Here is a 10,789-nt window from a genome sequence, read left to right on the forward strand (position 1 = left end):
TTTACCTGTCCTAGTTATCAATATATTGTTTTAATGTTGTTTATAATGTTGTTGACGTAGTCTTACTGTGTAGACAAAATCTAACAAATGCTAATGATTCAATTATTTCTAATGTTTGTAACATTTCTTTGACAGCAGCGTTAATGCATTGAAGTACACTGCATGTAACGTGATAAATGTATTGTTTAGTGTCCGTTTTCTTTGCATGTACATCTGTGCCTTTAATATCACCTACCCATAAAGCTGAATGTTTAAGAGCCCTCCTGTTCACCACAAGTATGAATTATGTGCTAATAGTTGTTAACTCTGCCTCATATCCAACGAGTTAGACACAGAAAGGGCTTGTGTATGGCCTAAAGATGTTTCACTCTTCCTCATTCCATATTACAGTATAATGTAGGGTGGGGGAAAAAAAACAGTAATATGTATTCTGCTGACAAAAATATTACCATGCGAAGAAACGATATATATTGTAAAACTTAAGTCTAAATTAAAAAAAGATATAATTGTCGGTTAAACACATACCAATCTCAGGCATATTGTCAGAGGCAGATTTGAAAACCTTGCATTTAAAATACATTTCTCTCAAAATGCAACTCTTTGGTTACGACAACTGTTCTCTGAAAGAGAAAACCTTTTTGCACATTACATTTATTTTCCCAGTGTTAGACAAAAATATACCAAAGTATTTTAATATAGATATTAATTTTATAATTACACAATTTTACTGTGACTCCATATTTGGGTCAAATATTGATGTATGGGCATTTTAATATGTTTAACGTATCACGTAGAAAAATGTTTACCTATGGATTTCACCAGAATTCTAGTAAAGTGATTTAATTAGATGCCGCTTGACTGTAATAACGGTCAACTTGCATTCCTCGTGAACACAATCGGGAGTAACAACATACAGTTCGTAAAATCCTCTATGAATCTATAAATTCCTGAAGTCAGTTTTCCATAAAGTGAGATTGTTGATGGATCAGTTATATCTGAACCTATTTATGTTGTCATGGTCCACTCTCTACGTAGTTTTGTAGGTGACTGGACAGCCTTGGCAATGAGTATGATCGCTACTGGGGCAGTTTGACAAGAATGGCTGCATCACACTGACACGCTGCGATTTTCCGCAGACAATCACCAAAGCACACTGACGACTGTTAAGTGGACATTTGTCACAAGGGTGGGACATTCAGTGTCAGTTTCACAGTCCAAAATGCCTTTAACATCAACAACAATGACACGTGATTTTTTTTGCACGTGTTTTTTGTTTCCTATGGTTGGTAAAAACAAACGGAGATTCTTGGCTCTGGACTCATTGAAGGTAGAAAATTAGTGATGTGGTCATTTTGAGTGTTTCCATAAATTGGTGGTTTGGAAAGGTGCATGATGAATAATTTATGCTGGTCAGATTTTCCCACATTCGCATGGATCAGAGGGACAAAAGATTCACCAATAAGTGGATGCATTGCAAGTGTGACATGATGTGCACCCATAGCACTCTTAGGCGAAAGTGTGGGAGGTAATCTGACAGTTTAGTTTTATGATATAGCTGAAATATACAACATAATGTTATATCTTGTTTAATAGTGTAATTTCCACATCTCTCTTGTACGTTTGAACATTAGGTTATTGTGTAGCATTTCAAGCCTTAGCAGACTCCATGAAACAATGTCCACAACAATGCGGAAACGTTAATTTCGTCTCTATAAAACGATAACAATGTCGCACAGCCTTGCGACGTCAGACGCATTCTCGCCATGATTTTCGTGACATTTGCCATTGCAGACGTGCCCTGACGCCACCCTTCCACGCGCCAAAGCCAGGTCTCTCCTTCTGCCCCCTACCTCAACACTCAAAGCATATCCTGTTTATTCATAAACATTCGTCACTCACGCCTGAGGTGCATCCTTCATGCGCGTTGTCATTCATCATTCCATGCATTACCACCCCTCCTCCATGCCCTCCACTGCAATCTGAGCACAAAAGCTGCTCGGCTATAGAACGTCCAACAGTTTGGCCATCTTTACAAAATCCACATACCACACATTCCTCCTTGCATCCTTCATTCTTTAACATGTCATCTCACTGGCAGCTTTATTGTTCTCCTAGATACGGTAGATACCAATTACTTGCCTTCCCCTAACCCGATATGTATGTTGAACTTCTTTCGCACCGTACGTAGCCAACCGTGCTAATCGGAGGTGTCTAAATATTGTCTTTTCGAATTAGCTCTCTACCCATTAAGTCTGTCCTATCCTCTGACCTATCTACTGTATGCTCCGTTGTTCAATTCCTAAGGAGAAGCTCCCGTAATATTCCTGTAGTATATCGGCGTCAAATGTATTATCTCGCCTACGGTTTGCGAACACTTATTTATCCGCAGAATAATTGACAATAACCTCACCTCTTTATTTTCATCTTACAGATTGCCTCCTTCAACCCATCGCTGATGTCGCACACACACACGCACACGCACGCGTGCACGCACCACCTCATCGCTCGCCTCCGACTCTTCAGTTGGCAATCCCAGGTCCTCGCCGCTGTCTTCAACAGCGATCACCAGGCGTGACCAACGCAATCACGCGCGTCTCCTCCTGTAAACACGCGGTTATTGTCCACGGAGATAATCGCATCCCCCCCCCCCCCCATTTGTTCTCACATAGCTGCTCAGCAGTAAGGGCTTCATGCAGTTACAGCCCACGACGTAACGCCTCGTCGTCCCTTATTTACTTTCTCTACCTTTTGTGACCCGGCAAACACGGGCAATTTCCTCCGGCTCAACCCCCCACGGCTCGTGCAATTTCCGTTAACTACTGCACCCCACTAGATTACCAACGTCATCATCAGCCGTGATCAATCCAAAGCCATTGAGGGTCTAAACATCTCGCCTGGTGTACCGGAGGTCGTGGGTTCGATCCTGACGCCTCGATATTTGGAGTTTGTACGCTCTCCTTGTGGTCGTGTGGATTTTTCTCCGGGTCCAACCAGCTTTTCCCTCCACATTTAGAAACGTGCGTTTAAAGTATTTCCCCGCTATAAACATTTCCACACGATAAGCCACTTGGTCGAGCTGTCATTTGTGGCCAGGTCACTTCTGAAAAAGAGCTATATAGCTCAGCGGGCCTTACCTCGTAAAAAAAAAGTTTAGTTTCTAGTTTATTGCCACATCTCACGATCCTGCGATGCGACGATCCATCTTAGCAGCTGGCACACACGCTGATTTCATCCATACGTCTCCTCAGTGGGTGTGCTGTCACTCCATAATTTATCTTGATGGTCACAGTCATCATCCCTTCCGGCATCATGTCCTCCCCAAGCCTCGCCAACTTTGATTTCGAGTTTAAATGAAGTCCGCCTTGCCATGAGGTCGTACTTGATCTCCCGTTTTCACCCTCAAGACGGTGAACCCGAGTCTGCCAGGTCATTCATCTGCTGTCCACAGCTGTTCTCTGCACCACTTCTCACCGTACGCAAAGCTGATTGCGCCGGGGGTCGCGCACACCACTGACTCGCGGTGTTTCACACCTCTGATTAGAACGGGTGGCTATGTACGGTGCAAAAGAAGAAGTTCAACGTACAGACGCACAGCGCGAAATATTTCCCTTCATCGTTACCGGCATTGTGCCCTCCCACATCCCAACACAACAATCTTGTTTATTTGGCTCAAGTTTATCGAAGACTCGTTCCTTCCTGTTCCGCTCAAGACTCAACAACCGCTGACTCACCGTCTGGCTCTCGATCCTCCTCTGTCTCTCTCTCTCGCTCTCTCCAGGGTTTCTCTTCACCTGTTATTCATCAGGATTGTCCTTCACCTCTCTAGTGCACTCTTGCTTCCTGAAGCCCACCTGCCTAGCCTTTCACACGTACTCCACGCCTCTCATTTCCCGAGGCCGCATTAACCCCATGGCTTTGGATTCCGGAACAAAGTCACAGCTGAGACCCCCCCCCCCCCCTCTTGAGTGGCCACCGTTGTCAGGCCTGTTTCCTGTGCAACAGCTCAACAATAACGTCACCATGCAGATGACTGACGCACGCCATGACGACCGTTCGTACACCTGCATGGTCCTGCTGAAATGCGCGGCGCACAATTTGTCCCCCACGTGGGTTGCCGGGAGCATCAAGTCATCGGCAGCATTGTCAGAATAAAAAAAAGCCCGGAGATAATTTGACCATTTTACCGTTTCCTTTTCGATGACAACTGGAAAAGATGATCTTGTTTTGTCTTCTTATTTAACAGTGCATGTCCACTGCTGTCTCGTATTTTGAACGTTAGTCTATTGTGCAGTATTTCAAGCCTCAGCAGTCCCCACAATGCAATGTTGTGCAACTTTGGAGTGTTTGCAAACCCTTGCCACGACTCCCACCAGTCTCGAAGGATGTATCCAACCCCACTTTGTCAGTGTACTGTATCTATTTTGAACTTCTTTCGCACCATAACTAGCCAAACGTGCTAACCGGAGGGAAGGACAACAAACTAAACACGAAAATAAGTTCCAAAGAAACGAGTTTTTAATCTAGATTTGAAAGTGCATAGCTCCAGTGGATTCCTAATCGCTGCAGTGGTTCTCGCACCACACGACCCCATGTCTTCACCACCCACGTCTCCACATGCTCACACTGAATCTCTGTCTCCCTCTCACCAAGCTCACCGACACTTTTAGGTCTCTACGCCAAGCTGCATCAACACTCACTCTTATCCTTATTAAACACAATACAGAATAATGCATCGAATTGGGACCCATGTCTACCTATAAATATCTAACAGTTCACCAGAATTGGTTAAAGCGAGCCTGGCTGCTGACGAAACCACTAATTGTCGAAATTGGTCCAATGCTGCTGAAAAAAAAATCATTGCCAGAAGGTTGTGTAGCTGATAGGATGTGTATTTTATTCATGCACTGTGTGAAAGGACATACATGGGAATGAGGCACGTTGTCTGCTCATCTATTGCGTTAACATTCCATCCATAACCTATTAAGTCTCCATTCTGCCCTCATTCATATTACCCAGCAGATGCCACATTCATTTGCGTGGTTAGAAATTATTTATCATGGTTCCATAACAGGTTTCATACCAAAAAATGCAAACTCTCCCGCGATGATAAAACTCTCTCCTTTCTCAGTCCGCTTGTCCAGGTGAGGGTTGCGGCGGTCACGTGTTGAGTAGTTGCGGTCCAGACCTGCCTTTCCCTGGCGACAGACTCCAGCACTGCATTACTATACACTACTACACTATACTATACACTACACTATATAATACTATACACTACTATACACTACTCTACATTACTATACACTACTACACTACACTATACACTATACATTACTATACACTAGTATACACTACTATACATTACTATACACTACTACACTACACTATACACTAAATCTTACTATACACTAGTATACAGTAATATACATTACTATACACTACTACACTACACTATACACTATATATTACTATACACTAGTATACACTACTATACATTACTATACACTACTACACTACACTATACACTATATATTACTATACACTAGTATACACTACTATACACTACTATACACTACTATACACTACACTATACACTACTATATACAGACTCTAGCTCTTCCTGGGCAATTCCCAGGCGTTGTTCCCAGGCCAGCCGAGCAACACTGTCCCGCCAGCGTATCCTGGGCCGGTCCCGGGATCTTCGCCCAGTGGGACGTGCTGCCCGTTTCAGCAAAACGCTCAACCGAAGCAGTAGCTACTGACTTATTGCAAATTCTCCCATGATTATCAAGATGTCAATTTTAGAAAAAAATATGCATCGTTTCGTACAAAACACTCTTCGGAAGTAGTAACTACTGACTTATTGATGGGAAAGCAAAACACATTAGACCGAACTTCACTCTGCTGTCACGAAAATGGTCATTATATGTAAATCTCTCAATGTTTGAAAGGTCTGTTAAGTATTTACTCATGTATATGTGTATGTTACCTTTAATGCTGGATGATAACACATGGCTAACAACTGTATGTGTAAATACCAGTAATGCTATACGCTTCATTGGAAAACTTGTTTATTTGCATGGAATGAGTATTTTGGGACGTTTCAAAAAAGTTAAATAAACTACAATATATACACATTAGTAGATGTGGACTAAAATCATTAACATGAAACTATTTTCTCGGCTCACCGTTCTCAACGATAGGCAGCTGTCTGAAACGTCAAACCGTTCTTTGCATTTCTAAGAACAAAGAGTAATGCCTCATTTCTCTCTTTAATCTAATCAACTCCATTGTGACGACACACGAAGAAGCATTTAACAACTACTGCAATCCTGACGTCTTCATGCGCTTTACAAGCATATTATTCTTAAACATTTTAAAAAATAAATGACACACAAAAACACACAAGTCTTTTGAGGAACACTTTAATTTTGTGGAGAAGACCTCAGTGTCAGAAAAAATATAGCCGATGAAAAACAGGTCAAAATTATTTTAATTATTATTTCAATTAATTTATTTAAATTATATCTCACGAACGTTACAGGGGAAAGCGAGCGGATATTACACGTGACAAACGAACACCATTGAAGAAAGAAATCACAAATGCTTAAAACATGAAGGGCCTTGAGTAATGCAGTCTTTTGCAGAAATCCACAAAATCAATTCCACGTAAGTTGCGCGCCAGTTTTGGTCCGATTCGCCGGATTGAATGAAATGGGCTGAACCCCGTGCCACATCAAATCCCATCATCAAGCATAATAGAAGGGTTTTATGGGGTTAGATCGCGTCAATATATAAATGTGTCGTTAAAACCCGCCACCGCCCGACACAGCCAACTAGGAAGGGTTGTCACGTAAACAGAACGTGGCCAATTCGTCACTAGTACAGCACGCTGGTGTGTTGGAGAGCCAAGCCACAACATTTACAATCTGAGTACAGATTATGTATGATATCTAACCCCAAAAAACCTCTATTATGGATGAAATTGGTCGCGAAAGCCTACGCGTTAAACTGACATCATCAAGCTCGACTACACTAATGGACCGAGCTGACCAATCGAGCCCTGCTCTCTTTTTTTTTAAGGATCAGAGGAAACAAGAAGATGCTCGGTGTAGTCGGTGCTTTGCTTCGTTCATCATTTCGTTTTTTTTTTCAATGCTTTGCTTTATGTGCCCCCCCTGCTCTCTCTCAAACACAGGCACGCACACTTTGCTGCTCTTGACAACCGCTCTACCCTCTGCCGAAGTGCGCTAAATGTCACGGCAAAGCCAAAGGCGGCTTAGCGATACCCAAAAACAATAATGCTGACTGACGATGGTGATGATGAAGACGATGTTGGCGATGACTAAGAATAGTATGAGAGGGATGATGGTGATTATTGCGATAAATGAAGAGCATGATGATGACGACAGATGAAGACTGTATGATGATTGTAATTATAAGTGAAAATGATGAAGGTGATGACCACCAAAGTGATGACGCTGCTGCTGTAATTACTGTTGAATAACAAACGCACAACTGCCTCTCATCCCGTGGTGACGAGCCAATGCTGACCTGTAAAGTGCACACCCACGACAGGACCCCAGTTACGACTGAGTCATCCTAGGGGACGATGAGAACAGGCAATACCGATGACCCATTTTCAAATGTTAGTTGCTGGATTCGTAGCATAATGCACGAACCCCCATATTCACTCGCAGGTCGGAGGCAGTGGATAGGAACAAAATGTTGTCAGTAAGATGTTTATATTCTTGGTTCTTTCGGTAAAGTCACGTAGACGGGAGATAATAAAATAATTAAAATATAAAAAATAAATATTTAATATTTTTATTATAATTTATTATGTATTATTATTTTATATAAAAAAAATTCCCTTCTACGTGACTTTACCGAAAGAACCAAGAATATGAATCCTTGCAGTCACGAAAGCTTTAAATAAAAAATTAGATGTTTATTGGAAGGAAAAGGCAAAACAGGAATGACAGTGATAATATAGCTGCGAAGACAGTGTGCCTGGATAATTAGCAGCAGTGCCGATATTGTCAAAGCGCAGACAACGAATGCTGCATGTTTGTCATTTTGGTAACAATATAATGTACGTAATTTACAGCTATTTGTCAATGAGATGTTGGATGGAGGCATCGTCAGACCTCCTCAGACAGGATTCCCAGTACCGTGTCAGTTGTACGATTCGTTAGGCCATACTTCGCCGAGCTGGTCAGTGTGAGTTGATGAAGATGTGATCAGGACTGCTTGAGAATCGAGCTAAGGCTTGTAGTAGCACATTGTGCGCGCCCTGCCACCCATCATGTGACTTACGTCAACAGCCTATGTAGGCTACACAGGGGATCTTTGTATGTAAATGTGTCTATATATGTGTCTATGTGTACACGCGTGCATGTCAATTTGTGTATGTAAATATGCATGCGTAAATATGTGTGTGTGTGTACTGCGTGGGGAGCGGTGGTGTAGCGGTCAGCGCGCTGCGCTACGAACCCGGCGACCCGAGTTCGATTCTCACTCACGGGCAACACCGGTGATAGCGATTATCTGAACCGGTCCTGGGCCTCCCCGAGGTCGACTCAGCCTCAAATGAGTACTTGGTGCGATGTCTAAACATCGCCACTAGGAAGACAAAGGCGGCCGGGCGTGGTGCTGGCCACCCACCCCTCGTGTACTGTGCCGACCTTCATAGGTGCTCGCTAACAGGACTTGCCCCAACAGTCTGTTACAGGCTATACGGGGGATCTTTGGCACAGTGAGGTACACAGGTGGTGCATGTGCCAGTCATCTCATTTGGTCAACCCATAACACCTGTGTCTGTGACCTCTTGCCAGCAGAGAAGCCTTTCACACCTCACGTGCACCTAGCCTGACACGAGCGCCATGGTGATGTCACCGCAACTTAATAGTGAATGGCGGCTGTTGTTGCTGTTGTTGATTTGCACGATTGGCTACGTATAGTGTGAAAGAAGATCAACATACACACATGCATAATTTGGGGAGCGCAGTGGCTTACAAAAATACAAATGTCTTAAATAGAATGTACTTCGGTTTACCATGAATATCCAGATATTTTCCATTGGCATGTTTCACACTTGCTTAAACTTTCAGCAGTTTAAAAAAATACATAATCATGTTTTATATTGTTTGTTGTTACTTTCTATTGGACATCTGTGAAAAACAGTTTCTCCAGGATAAATAAATATATACTTGAGTTTAAAACTTCTGTATGTGTAATTAAAATCTATTCAGTTGAGCCTTTAAAAAAACAGGTTATTTTAATGTTATTTGTCGCAAGGGGCAGAGCATGCAATGATGATGTCAGCATATCACCATTTTACATGATTCATTGATAGTATCATAAAAACATGCGGACATGTAAATTAGATGTTTATTGGAAGGAAAAGACAAAACGGGAAAGACAGTGATAATATAGCTGCTAAGACAGCGTGAAAAAACATGCTGACATGTCTTTTTTACTAGAATTATGTTTCAAATTAAATCATAGTAGTCAATAATACGAGCAACTGATGATAACATCTTTACATTTAGGTAATTTTTAATGCATTTTATTGATATATCTAAAAAAGGTTAAGAAAGCCTTCAACGAGCGTTACTGAATTAATTAGCCAAACTGTGATATAATTGGTTGATGTATTATTAAACAAAAAATGCATTGCTGTTTACTTCCGCCATGTGACACTTTTATTTAGTAATTTAGTTTTTACTCGAGGCAATTAATTGAAAAATGTTCGTCATTACACATTCATCAAAAGACATATCCAGTTTTGGCAAAATTATCTTTAAATTGCACGACAACATTATATTAATAAGAGGTGCACCTTTACTGTAATACTACTCCCTTTATGTTAAATTTAAGTTAGAACAATGGGACATTACCAGAAAATATAGTGTGTAGAATTACAGTATCGTGGGAAAAGGTGCCTTAAACCAGCAGTGGATTGACCATAGCTGATGATAAACATGATACTATTTAGAGTGCATCATTTAGAATAAATACAACAACAAAAACTGAGATTTCAAAACCGACCATCAAATAATATTTCACGGTGAAGGATGCCCTTCCCTTAATCGTAATGGTCAATAAAAAAAACCTTGTTCTCCCAACCGACCTTACCCAGGATTTTCATTTACACAATGACCTGCCACGCTCATTTTCCCCTTTGGTTTATGAACTAATGTGACCATGGGGATCCCATCTCTTGGCAACCAGGAGGCATAATCTAAACAATAAGCCATTATTTCTGAAGTACTACACTAAGTGAGGCTTGTGCAGACCTAAATATAGCTCTCCTCGAGCTGGTCTTTGCTATTTAATTTTGAGAACAGAATGAGCCCACGTAATTGTAAATGAACGATGCAAATACTGCAATTATCTGATGACTTGACGGTGGGGAGGGGAGTGTGAACGGAGGGAAAGTTTGACATCACAGATTTGCCCAGAATTTACAACCACAGTTCGTCAGTGATTTTTATATCGACGCATGTGCAAAACTAAATTCAACAAACAGTTCTCCCCTGGTTACTTGTGTTGGAAAACTATCAACTGGTTAAGCATTTGTTAAACTGGTAATTACCTTTACACAGGCAGCGAAGGGACATTGAAATATGACAACTATGTTATTTACATCTAATCACGAAGCATGCTGCGATTGTAAAGCAGGGTCAAATGTAACCACGACCTTCGTAAATGAGGACATGTGTAATAATGTGTGTACAAGAACACCATAGCCCTCTTTGACAGGTGCTGGCAAAAGCTCACAGATTAA

Source organism: Lampetra planeri, chromosome 2, assembly GCF_965212315.1.
Source record: "Lampetra planeri chromosome 2, kcLamPlan1.2.h2, whole genome shotgun sequence".
Lineage (NCBI taxonomy): Eukaryota > Metazoa > Chordata > Hyperoartia > Petromyzontiformes > Petromyzontidae > Lampetra > Lampetra planeri.